The sequence below is a fragment of the Lynx canadensis genome, chromosome B3 (genome assembly GCF_007474595.2).
Source record: "Lynx canadensis isolate LIC74 chromosome B3, mLynCan4.pri.v2, whole genome shotgun sequence".
NCBI classification, from domain to species: domain Eukaryota; kingdom Metazoa; phylum Chordata; class Mammalia; order Carnivora; family Felidae; genus Lynx; species Lynx canadensis.
This window is the reverse complement of record NC_044308.2, coordinates 14534657-14554247: the sequence shown is the minus strand read 5'-3', so window position 1 is coordinate 14554247 and position 19591 is coordinate 14534657. Positions and strand designations below refer to the sequence as shown.

Sequence of the window (19591 nt, the reverse complement as noted above, 5' to 3'; positions counted from 1 at the left end):
GGCTGTCCTGAGATCCAGACCCACAAGTTCATCCAAGAGCACCTATTCAGCTGGCATTTACTGAGCATTTATCATCTGCCACGTGTTGTGCTAAGTAAGCAATGATTATGCTGAAAGCCACGTTGTCTGATGGGTTGAACTAAACCAACAAGGTCCCTGCCTCATGGATCTTACACTCTAGTAAGTGCAACTTTTTCCCTAGACATCTTATAGACACCACGAACGCCATGCTAGAAACCTAAATGTGCCATCTCCCCTAATTACCTCCCTTCTAAAAATCTGTTTCTCCTCCCGTATGCCCCAGTTTGGGAAAATGTGCCACCCAGTTGCTCCAGGCAAAAACCCAGGATTATCCTAGGCTCTTCTCTTCATCTTTCCTCTTCACCAGAGCAACCCACAAGCTCTGTCCGTGCTAACGACCTACCACTGTTTGACTCTGCTTCCTTTTTTCCATCCCTAATGGTAACACCCTTAATTAGGTTCTTTAAAAAAACCCTTTTTTTAAAAAAAATATTTACTTATTTACTTTGAGACAGAGAGAAAACAAGCAGGGGAGGGGCAGAGAGAGAGGGAGGTGAGGATCCCGAGCAGTCTCCGTGCTGTCAGTGCAGAGCCTGATGCAGGGCTGGAACTCAACGGGCCGGGCCAAGAGATTGTGAACTGAGCCGGTATCGAGTCGGACGCTTAACTGATGGAGCCACCCAGGCGCCCCACCCCCATCTTCATTCATACATATACATATGTATGTATATATTTGTCTGGAATATTGCACCAGCCTCCAGTAATGCTTTCTTACCAATCTAGTTTTCACACTGTTGCCAGAATGGTATAGTCAACATACAATGCTAACATCATTCTGGCATTTCCTTGTAAAAGGTCCTTCCTGGGATGCCTGGGTGGCTCAGTCAGTAAAGCGCCGACTTTGGCTCAGGGAATGATCTTGCAGTTCGTGAGTTCGAGCCCCATGACGTGCTCTGTGCCTAAAGCTCAGAGCCTGGAGCCTGCTTCGGATTCTGTGTCTCCTTCTCTCTCTGCCCCTCCCCTACTCTCTCTCTCTTTCAAAGATAACTAACCTTTAAAAAAAAGTTTATCCTAAAAGGCCCTTGCTGCAAGAGTACTACAATTGCCTTGGAGACGAAACCCAAACTTTTTAACATGGCCAAAGGACGATTCTTGCAAATGTGGGCTGGGCCAGATTCTCCAGGGCCACCTCTTGCCACATATCCTGCTCTGTAGTCACAAGGAAGCGTGTCCCCTGACCACATGATGGGACATTACTACCTTTGAATGTATAGCTCCCTCTCCCTGGAATCCTTGTGTCTTCACCCATCAAACTCAACTCAGTTGATGCCTTTCTCTTCTACACAGCTGCCCTTTCTTGAAGCTTGCCTCGGTTATTAGTGGCTCCTATTGGAATATTCTGGATTTGCCTCTATGGTAGGTGGCATAGCACAGATCTGTCTCCCTGTCTCACAAGGCCACATGGGCCTGCGTATGGGAGATGTATTGAATAGAAGGTATTGAAGGATATTCATCATGTGCCCAGCCTTGAGCTATGTCTGGTCTAACACGTAACAGGGTTGAAAGCCAATTCTCATATTTGTCTTTAAGTGGGACTGGCAAAAGACGGTCACTCTCTTCTTTCTCCCATCCTGTTATATTTGAAACCGATTGTTAAATCACTCCCAGCCTTCTCTTTTCCAGGCTAATTTTTCTCCAGTGTCTTTGGCTCTTGAGTACTTCTTAATATTCAGCTATGTCCGTCTTACAGCTCTTATATACAAACACGTGGCTCTTAATACTTTTAACCTACACTCTTCAGGTTTTCCAAAAAGCTCTGAGAAAGATACAAGAAAAAAAAAATCAGTGCATTTTATTCCGGTTTTTGAAATACAGGAGAGTTTTTCAGTTCCACTATGGCATTCTACACAATGCCAATTGGCTAAATCAAAATTTAAAAAAAAATCCCCCAAAACGTGAGGAAGATAGAGTATCTGGATGTTGAACTGAAAGTTTGGTTTTTCAGATACATTTTTGGTTTTGAGCAGCCACAATCCCTCTCTTTCTCTCCTGTAGAAGTCAACAAAATACCAGCTATCCTGATTTTTTTTTTTTTATATTAGAAAGTGAGAGAGAGAAAGATGACGAGCCAGGGAGAGGGGCAGACAGAGAGAGAGAGAGTGAATCTTAAGCAGGCTCCGCGCTCAGTGTAGAGCTCAATGCAAGGCTCAGTCCCACGACCCTGGCTGGGATGGTGACCTGGGCCCAAATCGGGAGTCGGACGCTCGACCGGCTGAGCCAGCCAGGAGCCCCATTCTTCTGATTTTTTTTTTTAATCATGATTTTATTTATTTATTTATTTATTTTAAACATTTATTTATTTTTGAGACAGAGAGAGACAGAGCATGAACGGGGGAGGGTCAGAGAGAGGGAGACACAGAATCGGAAACAGGCTCCAGGCTCCGAGCTGTCAGCACAGAGCCCGACGCGGGGCTCGAACTCACGGACCGCGAGATCCTGACCTGAGCCGAAGTCGGCCGCCCAACCGGCTGAGCCACCCAGGCGCCCCTACCATCCTTCTGACTTTTAATCAGAAAATATACATATAAAATATAAATTCAATAAAAAATCTAAATGCGGATCTTTACTATTTCCTGAACACGTGATATATAAAGTGCACGTTCGGAATGGTAACGAAAATGAGAACTTTAAAACCTGTTAATGAGCACGGTTAACTATATATTGAAGCATAGGGGTAGTTTGCATAGGAGAACTCCAGTTATACCAGGAAGAAAATGCAGCAGGCGGGTAAGGAACCTGCATGTGTGATTGTTTCCAACACGGCTAAGGGCACTCAGCGTCCTGTGCTGTGTCGGATGCCCCTGGAAGGGGACACAGGAGCGTGATGTGGGTCAATCTTTGTTCCTCTTCTTGCACTGCGCTTATGCGGCTGATTTTGCCTTTAATGGGTAGGACTAGTTGTTCTTAACTCCTTGCTGATGATCTGAAGAATTTTAATGTATTTTTTTCTATGTATTCAAACACTAACCCCCCCCCCCCCCCGCAATATTAAACAGCCCCCGACTTTGCCACCCAGATGTGTAGAGTTCAAAGCAAATAACAGTGACAAGCCAGAGGCAACTCAGCCATCTATCAGACAAACGCACAGCCTGATGAGACAGAAGATTAAAAGCTTAAGTGGGGACAGTTTGAGCTGGTTGAGATAGGTGCAGCTGTGTTTTCCACCAGAATCTAGGTTCTTCTATTGTTTTTGGTATTAGGAAAGCCATGTATACTTGTTACAGAGAAAACTTAGAATATGTAAAGAGCAAAACTAAGAACATCCTTAAAATGAGTTTTCCTTTCCATTACAAATAGGCTGTTGTGGGGACGCCTGGGTGGCTCAGTCGGTTGAGCGTCCAACTTTGGCTCAGGTCATGAGCTCGCGGTTTGTGAGTTCCAGCCCCGCGTCGGGCTCTGTGCTGACAGCTCGGAGCCTGGAGCCTGTTTCAGATTCTGTGTCTCCCTCTCGTCTCCCTCTCTCTCTGCCCCTTCCCTGCTCATGCTCTGTCTCTCTCTCCTTCAAAAATAAATAAACATTAAAACAAAACAAAACAAATCAGCTGTTGTGATCCCATTCGTATATATCCTTTCAGTACATAAAATCGCATCCTGTTCTACATACACAGATCTATTTATTTGGTATTATTTTTATGGCTTCAAATGATTCCATTTTCTGGATTTACTAATGTGTATTTAACAATTCACTTTTATTAAACATTCAGGTCATTTCCTGTTTAAAATTATTTTTTAAGTTTATTAATTGTTGAGAGAGAGACAGAGAGAGTGAAGAGGGGTGGGACAGAAAGAGAGGGAGAGAGAGAATCCCAAGCAGGCTCCGCACAGTCAGTATGGAGCCTGATGTGAGGCTCGAACTCATGAACCGTGAGATCATGACCTGAGCCAAAACCAAAACACTTAGCTGACTGAGCCACCCAGGTGCCGCAACATTCAGGTAATTTCTAACTTTTCTCCCTGTCAACATATTGCTCTAAAATGTATGCAGTAAGACATCTTGATTGGTATAATCATCTCAAGAGGTTGATGTACTTGACTAAGAAACTATTGTTTGTTGAGAAGGCATATTGTGTGCTACAAATCAGTTCATGTATCTTTTTAAAAAAATTGGGGGCCTGGGGCGCCTGGGTGGCGCAGTCGGTTGAGCGTCCGACTTCAGCCAGGTCACGATCTCGCGGTCTGTGAGTTCGAGCCCCGCGTCGGGCTCTGGGCTGATGGCTCGGAGCCTGGAGCCTGTTTCCGATTCTGTGTCTCCCTCTCTCTCTGCCCCTCCCCCGTTCATGCTCTGTCTCTCTCTGTCCCAAAAAAAAAAAAAAAAAAATAAACGTTGAAAAAAAAAAATTGGGGGCCTATAGAAGACTGAGAATAAGATATGAATACATCAAGTTAACATGAGTCTTTATTTTAAGTTTTTAATGTTTATTTTTGAGAGAGAGAGACAGAGAGACAGAGCATGTATACAGGCAGAGAGAGAGGGAGACACAGGATCTGAAGCAGGCTCCAGGATCTGAGCTGTCAGCACAGAGCCCGATGTTGGGCTCGAACCCGTGAACTATGAGATCATGACCTAGCTGAAGTCGGATGCTTAACCTATTGAGCCACCCAGGTGCCCCAGCATGAGTCTTTATTTTAAAAACTTGGATGATATGCCTTGTGAACAAACCAGTTCAGTGTTTGAGAATGATAGGTAAAAAAATGTTTGGGGGCACCTGGCAGGCTCAGTGAGAAGAACATGTGAATCTTGATCTTGAGGTCATGAGTTCAAACCCTATGTTAAGTGTAGAGATTACTTAAAATACATAAAAACTTGAAAAAATGTTTAGAAAGTGGGGTGGATATTTTACAGTGATGTGGTTATGCTAGGATAAGGAGTAGACTTTGGAGACCAATGGACAGGTGTTTGAATCTCAGCTTTCTGACTGGGCTGCTCATGACTCCTTGAGTCCAGACTGTATGTAGGTGGGAACACCTAACATTATACTTGGCAAGAGTTGGCATTCTTTTAAGTTGGTGGGAAGAAGTAGGGTCTCAGAACAAGAGGAGGGTGAATGGAAGATGGGGAGGAGGAGAGGATAAGAGTGTGAAGGAGATACTAAAATGATTCTGTGTGCCTGAGAAATGGGGAGAGGATTTGGTATCGTCTCCGAGTGCAGTACTGTAACTGAACCCAATGATAGTGATGATGATGATGATGGTGGTGGTGGTGGTGATGGTGGTGATGATGATGGTGATGATGGTGATGATAATGGTGGTGATGGTGGTGATGATGATGATGATGGTAGTGTAGTGGTGATGGTGATGATGATGATGATGGTAGTGTAGTGGTGATGGTGATGATGATGGTGATAATGGTGATGGTGATGATGATGGTGATAATGGTGGTGACGGTGACAGCTAAAGTAGAGCATTTACATTAATGATGACGATACCAGCTCATACTTCCACAGCACTTTTTATGCCAAACAGGGTCTGTAAGTACTTTAAATATATTCACCATTTATTCCTCACCACACCCTATCGGACCCGGCTCCTCTGCTTGCTGGAAAGATTACATAGGTTAACATAGGTAAAACGCTTAAAATAGTGCCATAAGTGTTTGTAGATAAAGTCCGCCTTTCACTGAGACACAGAGAGGTTAAGCACTTTGTCTAAGGCCACACAGCTAGTCAATGGCAGGAGTGGGGTTAGAACCCAGCCATATGGCTGGAGCCCATGCTGCCTCGAAGAGATCTCTGGCCAATTGGGGCAGTGATAAGTTGCAGTTGCTCCTGCACTGACTTCGTTCCACCCACAAAATAAAAACAAAAGAGGTGTTTTCTTTCTCCACAAGAATGGCCCTGAATGCTGAAGTTTTCCAATCGCGGGCGCTCAGTGGTCAGCTGGTGGTACCATTACTGCTGCGTCATTTCACCTCATCTGACACACGCCGTCCCTGTGGCCCTCTTTGGGGTGAATTGGGTGGGGAGGGCACTGTTTTGAGAGGATTGGTGGAACATTATTTAGCGAAGTGGAAACAAGATACAGACCCAGCCTGTAGAAATGTCACCATTATTGGGAAATGATTTAAACGTTCCTTAAATAATCATTGGTTCCAGGACCATTGAGTTAAGACTGAGCTAAGGTTCTCTGTTTCTTGTCCTTTCCCCAGCTCCTCTTCCCCTTACCTTGCTTCTGCCCCTCAACTGTTTACCACCTCAGTACCCTGCCCCGACTGAAATGATAATATTAATAACAATAATGCTGGGAACTCACAATTATGGAGCTCTTATTATGTGCCAGGCACATTCATGCATTATCTCATTGAATCCTCATAAGAGCCCTCTGCGGAAGGAGCTATTTTTTTAAGACCTACTTTATATCGGAATAAATTGAGGTTCTGAGAAGGTACATCACTTAGCTGGCAAACGGATAAGGTGGAGTTGGAGCCCATCTCTATCTTGCTTAAAAATCTGATGCTAGATCTTCTCATCATCCAATGCACCAGAATCACCTGCACTGAGTGTCCATTTTTCCAGCGTCACCTGATCCTTAAAAGGTAATTGGTAGGCGTACATAGATTTCCCCGAGTTAAACGCTCTAGCAAGTGTTTTTGCTTTCCACAACTTAAAAAATTTTCCATAACATTTTCATTCTACCATGGGCAAAAAGCTGTGCTGAGTACTCTGGGGACACAAAGAATTATTTAAAGAGGAAGATGTCCTAACCTTTGTGAGATATATATACATAAAATTTATAATACAAAGGTGGCAACTGTGGAGGTGTGATGTTCAGCTACAAAAGTGTAGTTATAATATATTATGAGTGGGATGCCTGGGTGCTCATTCGGTTGGGTATCTGACTTTGGCTTAGGTCCTGATCTCGTGGTTCCTGGGTCTGACCCCTGCATTTGGATCTGGGCTGACAACTCAAGTCTGGAGCTTGCTTCAGATTCTGTATCTCCCTCTCTCTCTGCCCCTCCCCTGCTCATGCTCTGTCTCTCTCTCCCTCAAAAAAAATAAACATTAAAAATTTATAATATAGTGTGAGTATATACTTACTACATGAGACATTGAAGCAAACTTTATTCAGGAAATAACTTGTATCCCCAAATTGGGATCCCTTATTGTTTGACAAAATAAGGATTCAGAGTAAATTTTAGAAAACTCAAATCCAAAAGTAGCATAATAAAATAGGAATGTAGAAGGAGGGAATTAATAAGATAAAACCTAAAACTAATGAAATAGAAAACAAACATAAAAAGGGATAAGTAAAATCAAAATTAGTTTCTTTGAAAGATTGTTGAACTAGATACACCCTTGACAAGCTCAATAAAGAGAAAGCAAGATAAATACAACATTATTAATGAATATAACCACAAAGATGGAGATAAGAAAACTTACTGGTAGATGTTATGTACAATTCTGTAGAAATAAATTTGGAAATCTAAAGGCAGTGGAAAATGCCCTGGTAAAAATAAAAATTCTTGAAGTAATTATTTTAAGAAACATGAATAGACCAATTATTGTAGAAGTGATTGGAAAGAAAAAGATCTATCACTAAAAAAGGCACCAGACCTAGACGGTTTTACAAGTGAATTCATTACGTTATTTGTTTGTTTTTGTTTTGGTTTGTTTTTCTTAAACAGAGAGAGAGAGAGAGAGAGAGAATGAACGTGCAAGTGCAGGAAGGGCAGAGGGGGAGGAAGGGAGAGAATCTTAAGCAGGCTCCATACTCAGTGTGGAGCCCCATGTGGGATCTCATGACCGTGAGATCATCACCTGAGCCAAAATCAAGAGCCAGACACTTAACCAACTGAACCACCCAGGGACCCCGCATTACAGTTTTGAAAATCGATTGCAGTGTTATATAAAATCTATTTGACCACAAAAAGGAAAGATACTAAAATAATTTTCTGAAGACAGATTCTTAGGACAGTACAGAATTTGAATACCAATTTATATAAAGAATTATATACAGAATATTAGCAAATCAAATCCATCAGTGTGTCAAAAGCATATGACACCATTACCAGATAGAGTCTATTGCCAGCATATAAGCATGTATCTTAACTCTTCCAATTTTACATAAATTGTGGGAAGACTTCCAATCACTTGTAATGGATGTGATGGTGGCCCATGAATTGTTAATGTTTAATTCTTAAATTTTGATTCTTGAATAGTTTGGAGATTGTAGGAGTGAGGCTGGGAGGGAAGGGGGACTTTGGGGGGAAGGAGAAGGAGTCATTTGGCTTTAGGCAAATGCATTAGTTATTTGTGCTGATTTATTTAATTTTTAAGCGATGCCAGTTGAAGAGAGGAATCATAAATAAAGAATGACCCCTTAAGGAATACCTACCATGTTCTAAACCCTTGGCTAGGTTCTCTGCCTACAATGTCTTTTAATGGTTTAGTCAGGTCTGGGTTAATATGCAAACAGGGCACATACATGCACACTCACATCAATGGAATGCCTTCTAGAAACATTCGTTCATAAAGGAACAAGAACAATGTGTCATTTTTTAAAAAGTTAGTTGATAGAAGGGCTTATACATAGAACATTATTATTGAAATAGGCTGCAAAGAAACACTTCAAATACTTTACTGACAGGTGCCATTCACGAAGCAAGAGAGATGATAATTTTAACTGACATGTAAGTTCATAGATCCTGGAAATTATTTAGAAGCTCATTAAAATGGATGGGGCGCCTGGGTGGCTCAGTCGGTTAAGCATCCGACTTCGGCTCAGGTCACAATCTCATGGTTTGTGGGTTCGAGCCCCGTGTCGGGCTCTGTGCTGGCGGCTCGGAGCCTGGAGCCTGCTTCGGATTCTGTGTCTCCCTCTCTCTCTGCCCCTCCCTTGCTCGTGCTCTGTCTCTCTCTCTCTCTCTCTCTCTCTCTCTCAAAAATAAATAAATTAAAAGAAGCAAGAAACTCATTAAAATGGCTTTGCTGGTTGTAGCCATGGGGACACTAAGGCTCACACTGCAAAGACATCTTGGCTCACCCCGGTCTGCTTAGGCAGCCTTAACAGGGTAAGTGTCCTCTTACCCTGTGGTAAGTGTACCACCTCTGAATGGAGAATTTTCTACTCCCACAATCCCAGGGCTGAAGCTTTTCTTTTCTATCTAGCACAGCTGTCTCTGGAGACACTTGGGATCCTGGGGAGGTTGGTGGGTCCCAAGAGAAAGGAGGAAATCTCTGGGCAGGTTTTTGTCACGAAGCAGTCTCCCAGTTGTCCCTTTGAGAATGCTCTCGGCTTCATTGGTCTCTGGCATTGCCTGGGGGATGATTTTGAGGTTTACCTCGAGAAAGGAGATTCTCTGCTACGGTTGTCTGCCCCGAAAACCTGGTGCCTTCCTATGGGGAAAGGATCACTCTTTCTCACGGTGCACAAGGGCAACAGAGCAGAGCTCTGGCTAAAAGATATGGCCAAGAGAATTTAAACAAAGCAAACTGTGGACACCTCAGACACGAGACTCGGTAACGTACCCAGTTGGAATGATAGCTATTAGGTCAGTGGCTGTATGTCTATCCTATAAACAAGGATTATAAAATTTCAACAGGGCTTTGCCTCCCAACAATTATGTCAGCAGCCAATGATGATCACGAGACAGCTACCCTGTCTTTCTGCTTCATCACTTAAAGTGACAGTATCCAGCTTTCCTCTCCGCATCTATCATACAGACACATTGATTTCCTTTCTGGGGAAACACATATTTCTTTTCTCCTGCTAAAAAGATAAATCTGACAGATTTTAATCAAATGTAGTTGTTCACAACTACAGGAATTCGTTCAGGGCCACATATGAAAACAAAAATACACTCACAGCGAAAGAAGGAGTTTTGGGCCGAGTTGATTCGAAGAACACACTTGTATTAAAACGTGCACACACACACACACACACACACACAGCAGTGAAGCCTAGGAGTTAGTTAATATTTTTCAAGATGGTATATCATTTGTCATGACATCAGTAAATGCTGGTCTCCATTCACGTTTCCGTTGAAACTATGCTGTCCAAATTCTCTGTTTAAACTCCAAGATGCTGGAGTCTTGGTCTTTAGAATGAAGTCTTTCCCAGGATGAAAGTTGTCTTTCAGATCATAGAGACATGATCTAGAAAGATGGAGAATCTGCGTGTCTCTTATTCAACAGGCTCTCATCAACAATGAGTATTGTTGAGCCGGTATTTGGCTATGAATTGGGTAACTATGCTATGAAGTATTTCTACTATTTCATAATGTGTTTCATATGTATTGATCTTGAGTAGCTTTTGTTACTCTTTTCAGTGTGTCTAAGGAGCGCCAAGATGCCAAATATGTTTTTTCTCTTCTGTGTTAGACATTTAATAAGCTGATTTTTTCTTAATTTTTTTTTCATATAAAGAACTCTGTGGGAGAGACACTTAAAATCAACAAAGCTTGATGTTGTTTTACATATCATTCATTGAGTGATTCACTTCTTCTCTATAGGTTGTACACAAACGGATTTTTTCCAGACTTTTCTGAGGTTCATTCATTTTTGAGAGAGAGAGACACACACACACACACACACACACACACACACACAGAGTGTGAGCGGGGGAGGGTTAGAGAGAGAGGGAGACACAGAATCTGAGGCGGGCTCTGGGCTCTGAGCTGTCAGCACAGAGCCTGATGCGGGGCTTGAACCCACAAACCGTGAGATCATGACCTGAGCCAAAGTCGGACACCTAACTGAGCTGCCAGGTGCCCCAATACACAAACTGATTTTAAATGGCACTTTTCTAAATATGTGAATCTTTGGCATATGTTGTCTTTTCTTCTCAGTAGAGACATGCCCGAGGATGGAGAGATTGGCTGTCTCTTGTTCACACCTAGTAGCAATTTCCTGCCCAGAGATCTTGGAAGAATATATCTTATTTCAGCTAATTTTGAGAAGTGACGAAAAAGAATCCGCATCATGAATGGAAATGTACAGATACAGTTTTCATTTACCATCGATCCAATTCTGCCTTACAGAGTCCACTGTCTCAGTAAAGTTTTTTTTGTCCCGTCCTCATAATTTTGAATATTATATTAAGATACATGGCTCAAGAGTAATTGTATTTCAAAAGTAAAATTTTGAAAAGACAGTTATTTTAATAATCCTACATATCATCATAGTGTGAGTATATGTGTATATATGTGTGTGTGTGTGTGTGTGTATTATATGTATATATATATGTGTGTGTGTGTGTGTGTGTGTGTGTGTATTTCACTGGGCAAAAATAGAGAACCTTATCTCTTCTATATGTGAGCTTTAAAAACTTCCCTTAAGTGTGCTTCCATTGTCATTTCTAAGTTTGTGAAAATTACAAAACATCATTATTTATATGATAATGTGCCCTCTACATGAATTGCCCACAGTGCATTGTTGGGTTAACTTTGACAACCTCTTTGGTTTAAGAATGAGCTCACAACTCTGATATTTGTCTGTGATGTGCCATCTATCTATCTATCTATCTATCTATAGATATATATATAGATATAGATATTTTTTTTTCTGAAAAGCATAGGGTGATCTGGGAAAAAGGGAAGAGTGGCTAAATCAGAAATTACCTTGCAAGAATAATATTAGAAGAGCTTGGCATTTAAATTGTAAGAGGAATAAATTAACTTCTTCAAGTAAAAAGTAAGAAGAGGAAGGCAGTAAAAGTGGGTGAACTCATTCACTTGGAACTCATGGTGTCCTCGTTAAGCCTCAGCCAAGAAATTGGCGGTTAAAGATTTGTCCCAATTTTCATCTGATGCTGGTGTCATTTGAAAGTTTCATCCAAAGTGAAAGGCCATCCTGACATAGGAAGTAGGTGATTGTTCTCCTGAAAGAATATTTGTGATGCCCCGCACCACAGCCACTAGAAGATACGAAGGCAAGCACAAAATATTACCTAGATCATGATTTATACATGCTGAACACACAGTAAACTCGCCACCCTCTTTGCCCCTACAGAAAATGCCACCGCCTAGCCAAAGCTCCAGCACAGTGTTTTGAAGCAATATTTCTCAAAGTTTGTTCTTATTTACAAAAGGAGCAATTCATTTTGTAGGACATTTCAAACTGGCAAATGGCCAACAACAATTTTGACCAAAGCTGGGTGCAAAAGGTACCGCAAAACCCAAAGCGGAAAGAGTATTTAGGAAAGATGAAAACAAAAGGGAAGATTATTCATCCTTCCATATGGCTTCTTAGAGCCATTCACAATTATGTATCGTTTATGGTAGTTTCTATAAAATTTTTTTTTTCCATTGAGAAGGCAGAAGACTGAATAAGTTTTGTGAACGCATCACAAAAGAAAGAGAAGAAATTCAGAATGACAATGGAATTTAGCTGATTGTTTGAGGATCTGTGCGTGATAATGACACTGTTAACCGGGAGAATGGAGACTGTGATCTCATTTGTTTTGCCAGAAAGGGATTTTAAGAACTTAACCAAAAATTAAAGTCTCTAGCGGGATGCAAATAAACAGCAGCAGTCCTACCACAATTATGCATCTGATTGAAAAAGTGGAGTATGTCAGAAGTCTCAGAGCCGATGGTTGGCTTCGTAGCTTGTGTGCATGGAAATACACTCACTTCAAGGGACAGAAGGGGGTGCCTCTTGACTTTTAATTTTGGTTCAGGTCATGAGATCAAGCCCCACATCAGGCTCTGCACCGACAACGTGGGGTCGGCTTGGGATTCTCTTTCTCCCTGTCTTTCTGCCTCTCCCCTGCTCTCGAAATAAATAAATAAATAAACTTAAAAAAGAGAGAGAGAGGAGATAGTGTGGGGCTTTCTCAATATGTATTTAGATCAGTTCTTCCTAGACACAATTAGACCCATATTGCCATGCCACCAATTCATGTCCTTGGCCTCTTATAATTAAACTGTAATATCTAGAGACATTTGGGGGCTAAGTGGGATTCCTGGAGCTTTCATACTTCATTACCTAGCTGCCAGATGAAAACTTTTTTTTTTTTTTTACACAATTCCAGTCAAATTGCAAGGCATTTTACTCGTCAAATTATTCACAGATCTTCATACACAGCCCCACCCCCCAACACACAACTACTTGGCAAATTCCAATCTTGTGTCTCCTTTTTTTTTCCTTTTAAAGTAATCTCTACCCTCATCGTGGGACTCGAACTCATGACCCTGAGATCAAGAGTAGCATGCTCTGCCGACTGAGCCAGCCAGGTGCCCTCCTCCAATCTTGTGTCTTAAAGATGAATTTTTCATAACCTCTTTACTTGCGCCGACGTTCCATTTGTGTTGGGAATAATTCTTGGAGCCCTTTCGAAATCCTTAAAACGGGGCGGTCAAAGCGTGGCAAGGCCTTACGAACCTTGGACGTGAAAAGACCCCAGACTGAGTTTCAGTGTGGCCAGACTAGGTGTTGGATCTCCGACACGTCACTGACACTTGTAAGCCTCAACTTTCCCCTACGGAAGATGAGAACGACAGTTCCTACCTCGTGGAAATTGCGTGTGCTAACATAGCTGACGTACTGAAGACATTAATGTAGAACTTGCTGGATCACAGCTCATGGGGGACAGAAGTAGAAAGTGGGAGAGAAGGCCTGGTGGCTTTGCGACCCCTCTCTATCATCGCCACCCTGTCCCTTCTGCCCGTTTTTATCAACGGTGCTGTAAACATGGGCATCAGACGGATTCTCGCGTGTTCTCCTTGTTTCTGCCTGACACACTCCCCGTGCATCTTGTCAGAGACCACTCTAAATCTGGAACCTCAGAACCTGAAGAAATGAAGTCTTCTCTCAAAGAGTGCGGCTTCAACAGAGGAAGTCGCTCTTGGCGTTCCATTTGGTGAAGTGCCATCCTGATGCAATGCACGACACTCTGGAGGCTGCACGTAGTGGATCCCGCCTCCGAAGGGCCCAGCCCGCCCCGGGATTAGTCACTTGGCTATCTCGCCGGGCAGCTAGTAATTCAGAGATCATCATGTTACCCAAGATGCCATTTAATCTGTATTTGGCATATCTCGAGTTTTCATCTTCATTAATAGAGCCATCAAAGTTTTCATTGGGCCTGACTGGTATTGGGAGCACTAGTGATTCACCTGGGGGGGGTGGGGGGTTGCAGTTTGCATGGAGAAACTCTGCTTGCCAGATGGCTGCTGTTAATCTGCTTGCATCAGGAGTGTGTGTGTGTGCGCGCGCGCGCGCGCGCGCATGCGTGGAGGGGGAGGCTAAGCTCTCCTGGTCCCCAGCCAGTAGGACTGTCCCTCACCTCTGATTACACATCGCTGCCGGCCAAGCCTAGGAAACCTGGTCCCTTGCGGCAGGGTGGGCTTGCCACTCCCTGCTGGCTTGAAGGGAGCTTGAGGGAGTGGGTGCCGGACAAAGGGAAGGCCTTGCTGCCTCCAGCCTAGGCCATCCAATCAAAAGATTCCTGTGGAAGGCAGTATAGTACAATGGAAGGGTGCTAACCTGGGAGTCAGAGAAACTTGGCTTTAAACCCTGACTCTATACTTAAATGGCGACGTGAAGTTTACACACATCGCGTAACCTCTTGGAGCCTCAGACTCTCCCCTTTACATGATATGAACCTGATGGCGTCACCCTGGTAGGTTTCCCCACAAAGGAGTCAGAACCGGGGAGCTGGATGGAGACCCATCCTTTAGTCCCATGACCTGGCTGTCCCACGTCTGAGTGTAGAGTCCGGGGAAGCTCTGATCAGGTCCCCGTGGGGAGGCTGGATGAAGAGGTTCATCGCAGTGTTGTTTGTGGTATGAGGGTGATGGAATCTCAGGGTTCATCAGGGAGCAGGACAGATAATGGGATGCCAAGGAGGCTTCTCGCGCAACACCATAGAACTGCGTGAAGTGATAGAGGTGAATCTTAAAGACTGTGTTGGGAAAGAGAGAAAGAAGGAAAGAAGGAGGAAGGGAAGAAAGAGAAAGAAGAAGAAGAAAGAAAGAGGAAGGAAAAGAAAGAGAAAGAAAGAAGGAAGGACAGAAAGAAAGAGAAAGAAAGAAAGATAAGAGAAAGAAAGAGAGAAAGAGAAAGAAAGAAGGAAAAGAGGAGAGTGGGGATGGAAGGGAGGGAGAAAGGAAGGAGGAAGACAAAACAAAGTCTGTGGACATCATTCGTATCAACTGAAAACACACTCAGACAGAACAAGAGAATACTACGTGTCTTATGAAGACACAGACATATTCCAGGATATCGTCAAACCTGATACTAGCTTTTATGGAATGGGGGACAGGAAAATGGCAGGGGGAAGGGGATACACACACGTGCAGTGATAATGAGTTGAGGAGTATGACTTACTCAATGTTCTGCCCCTGGGTCTGAAGAAAAAGAAAAGGTGACGGAAAAAGTTACGGGAAGGGAGAGGATTTAAGAAGAGTGGTGCTTTGGGGGCTTCAGGGAGTGGAGGACAGGCACCTGTGTGGCTGTGGAAGGCTCTCCATGAGGGTCTCTTTCTCTCTCTGCCGAGGGTGGGGTTCAGAAGGCTTAGGAAACACGTGACGGGAGAATGCAGCCGAAGGGCCTGAGATACTCATTTGCTCTTCTCCGAATTCTCAATCTCCACAGACCCTGAACTGCCCGAAGGCAGTTCTCTAATTTTTCCAGAATTCTCATTACAGACTCAATTTCTGTGGCTCGGTCACCGTAGAGTTTTACGAAGGTGTGGTGCTCATTCTTGTAAAACCAGTTGAGAATTTCCTGGATCCCCAACCCTCAGCCCCTGCGTAGAAGTGTCCTGTTCTAATCAATGAGACCTTTGTGTGCAGTGGGGCCGAAGGATGTGACTGTGTGAGAGAGAACCACAGGAAACTCCCATCGTTTCTCCAGGGTCTGAAAAAAAAAAATCGTAAGTGTGTAACGGGGCACCCTGGGTAGCCTCCTTTTGTTAATTTATGAATTGGAAGACAAAGGTGGATTTATTGGAAGAGTATAATTAAGTGTCACTATGGTAGGGATCATAATTATGACCAATATAATAAAGCAGAGGGAGAAACGATTTCCCTCCTGAATGGCATCACCCGTAGTAAGCTTTGCCGTCCTCAAAGCTCTGTGTTCATTTCCTTTAAATATAACAAATAAGGCAGGCATAAAATAACGTGATCTGTAAAGGAAGGAGGGGTGATCTGTAATCCACTTCCTGCCTTAGAAGCGAAAGTTTTGAGATAAGATTGAAGATAAAACCCAGCAAGATACCTCTGGGCGGAGAGGCCCCCGGCCCCCTTCTCTGTTAGCCAGTCGGATTCTTATCCCTCTGAAGGTGATGATTTGTTCGAGAAGGGGTGTATGATCCAGGCTAAGCCAGTTCAAGGCTTCCCTGGGACTTCGGCTGGTGACAGAAAGGAGCAAGGGCTCTCCTATCCGGAACAGCCATAGGTAATCCCGTAACCGCTGGCAAAGAGAGCCTGGTTGAGAAGAAAGCCAGTGAAAACGACAGGGCAGAGCTGGGCAGCCTCCAGAGTGGGATGAATCTAAGACATCTCACCCGAGTGCCTGCGCTTAGCCATGCTGGAACCCCGAGTTCTCTAGACCCTTCGCTTATGTCAACTAATCAGCTCCTCCTTTAGCTTTGAGCTGGTGGGGTTTTCGTCATTTGCACACCCAGGATTTCTGAGCGCTGTGCCAAGAAAGTAAGGTAAATACTGCCTCACCGGGGAGCGTGTGCTCATTTAGCAAACACTGAGCGGATGCTTGCTCTGTGCCAGAGAGACCCTTTGTGTAGCAAAATCGCATCTTATACACGTCGTTTTTAGCATGACAGGAACACAACTGTCATGTGTGAATTCAACTCTGTGTGAATTCAACTTTGTGTGTGTGTGGGGGGTGGGTGTAGTTGTATGTGTATCCCTTTTCTTCAGTGACTACACGGTAATATGACCATCTGTTGGGTTACCTGGGGCACACCACACGGTGGCCCAATTCATGAATTCTCTGCCAACGCCTCGATTGGCATGAGGGCACCAAGAACTACTTTCGTGCTCGTAGGCCGATGAGCTGTGTGACCTTGGGCAATTTGTTTAACTTCTCTGAGCTCTCCGTGTTTCTCTGTAGAGTGGAGAGAATAATATTCTGTATATCAACTGACAGTTGTTAGTAGCAAACAAAACAACTTCGTGTAGAGTGCTTAGCATAGTGGCTGGCACAGAATGAAATCACTCAGGGGGTGCCCGGGTGGCTCAGTTGGCTAAGCGTCTGACTCGATTTCGGCTCAGGTCGTGATCTCACAGTCGTGAGATCGAGCCCCACGTAGGGCTCGGGCTCTGAGCGGGCTGTGGCGTCCTCTTAAGGTTCTCCCTCTCCCTCTTCCTCTGTCCCTCTTGCACTCACGCTCTCACTTGCCTCTGTCTCTCTCAAAAAAAGAGAATCATTCAGTAAATGATAGCCATTGTTAATGTTCTCATTACACAGTCCTCATCACCTTCATCATGAAGGAAGCTGGGACGGAAGTCTGAATACTTTGCACGCATACGGGGCTTTGGCGATCATTCACAAGTACCGTCTCATCCGATTTGATACAGTGAGCCCACCGCCACGCAGTATCTGTTTCACATTCTGGCTTCTCACGAGTTGACAAGAGCGATTTTTTTCGAAGGTTTCCATGATATTTGGCAAGATCCGCTGAGTCTACTATCAAGATAAGGGGCTGAGAAATGCATTCGTTTGGGCAAAAAACTTAAAAAGAAAGAAAGAAAAGAAAAAAAGAAGAAGAAAGAAAGAAGAAAGAAAGAAAGGTAGGAAACATTTCTAGGACACAATGTGGCCCGGCACTAAATATCTTGAATCAAGGCTGAGTTAACTGCTTCATAAAACTTCGGTTGCAATTGTTATACCTGTGAAGACCTGGTCGGGGGGAGACAAAGTGGTGTTTTGACAAGGACGGCTTTTCTTTCCCCTGATACATCACTGCTATCAAACAGGGAAAGTTTGAAGCCAACTCTTTTTTAACTTCTTTGCTCACTGGTCACTTAAAATAGTCCTTAAAGTTTGGACCTCATGAAAGACTGTGTGTGTTTCATGTTACCAACATGAGCAGATTGTTTGAATTTGACGCGTTTAAATGTTTTCTTTGTGGCATGTTTTTCACAAAGGCACGCTTTCAAAATGCTAAAATACGGACCCGTTGTCAGATCGCTCGGTTCTTTGCACAGGAAGATGCTTTTGGATTAACAACTGGGCAAAAATCCTTAATTGTGTGGTCGAAGGGAATGCCACGCTTTTGGTCCCACGCACCTTTCTAGAATAAGAAAAGGCCTTGATTTACTAACTGAGCAAAACTTGCTCACAATTCTATTTTTGTTTGTCTGTTTGTTCTTGTTTTGGATCAGGGCGTTGTTTTATCCAGTTCAGGGAAGACACGGCTTCTTCATTAACTGCTAAGGTGACGGTGATGCTGCGGAAAGAAGTCATACAGGTTTACAGGTACAAATTCTAATGATCTCTTGCCTCAAAAACCAAGAACAAACCAACAGGCATATCAGGCAAAACTGTCTTGGGTATTTCGATTATTTCCTCTTGCTCAGAGCGCCTGCCAGAAGCTGGTAGAAAGACTGAATTCAGACGTTTTCTCCTCTGTTTGGGTTGCCCCGTTACTGGGTGACTTCTGATGTTGCAACACGAGTGTTTTTCATTCCATACCATCGATTGCTGATTAATTCCGCACCCAGAGTCTCCGAGTAGTTTATCGAGAGCAATCACTTCTGCATCCTTCATTGTGCATCACAAGGTGCATGCCGAATTGTAGACTTCCGTATTAACACCCATGATTAAGGACAGCAATCGTTAAATGAAGATGAGTCACAATATTTAGGTTTTATGAATTCTTGATGTGTTTTGAAAGACAGGGAGCGGGTTCTCCTAATGCTTGAGCAATGGCTTAGTAGTAAATTAGGCATCCTTAGAAGCTATACGAAGATAATGTTGCAGAAGTTTTTGGTAATATGCGGAAGCGGTATGTTAGCGTCGGTGGACAGCCCGTCCCAGAGAAAGGAGCCACAGGGACAGGCTACCCCCATTCAGCTTCACACGGTCAACGAGCATTTTAGGTAACTTACTGCCAAGAGTTCCGTCAGCGATTCTCAAATTTTACATTTAAAGGGAACCTGGCGGGGCGCCTGGGTGGCTTAGTTGGTTTAAGCGTCACGCTCTTGACTGCGGCTCAGGGGATGATGTCCCCATCATGGGATCGAGCCTCGTGTCGAGCTCCTCGCTGAGCATGGAGCCTGCTTGGGGTTTGCTCTCTCTCTCTCTCTACCTCTTTCTCTCTTCTCTCCAAAATAAATACACGAACGTTACAAAGAAACTCAAAGGGAACCTGGATATTTGTAGGTCTCCCTTAGCTGTGGGCATGCACAAGGTCGAATTAGCCTTCATCAGCTCTTGAGAGCCTCTCTTGGACACCACAGGACCTCCTGTGCCTGCCTGGTCCCTTCCATCACTCCATCTGGGCTCCACTGAGCTCGGCAGTTCTCCCCTGCAGCTCAGCACGGAGCGTCAAGGGGCTGTGAGTGAGTTGTGGGGGGGGGCGGGAGGTCCTTCTGCCTGTGTGTCCC

The 19591-nt window shown here is 43.9% G+C and overlaps 1 long non-coding RNA gene across 5 annotated transcripts in view; it reads left to right on the top strand.

Moving 5' to 3' along the window:
• LOC115515557 overlaps nt 1-19102 on the top strand; it is a 52696-nt gene extending 33594 nt beyond the window's left edge. For all 5 annotated transcript variants that reach the window (XR_004343748.1, XR_004343747.1, XR_004343746.1 and 2 more), the window contains one exon: nt 18368-19102. This is a non-coding gene — a long non-coding RNA (uncharacterized LOC115515557). The remainder of the gene's footprint in view (nt 1-18367) is intronic.
• Nucleotides 19103-19591: the final 489 nt, after the last annotated feature.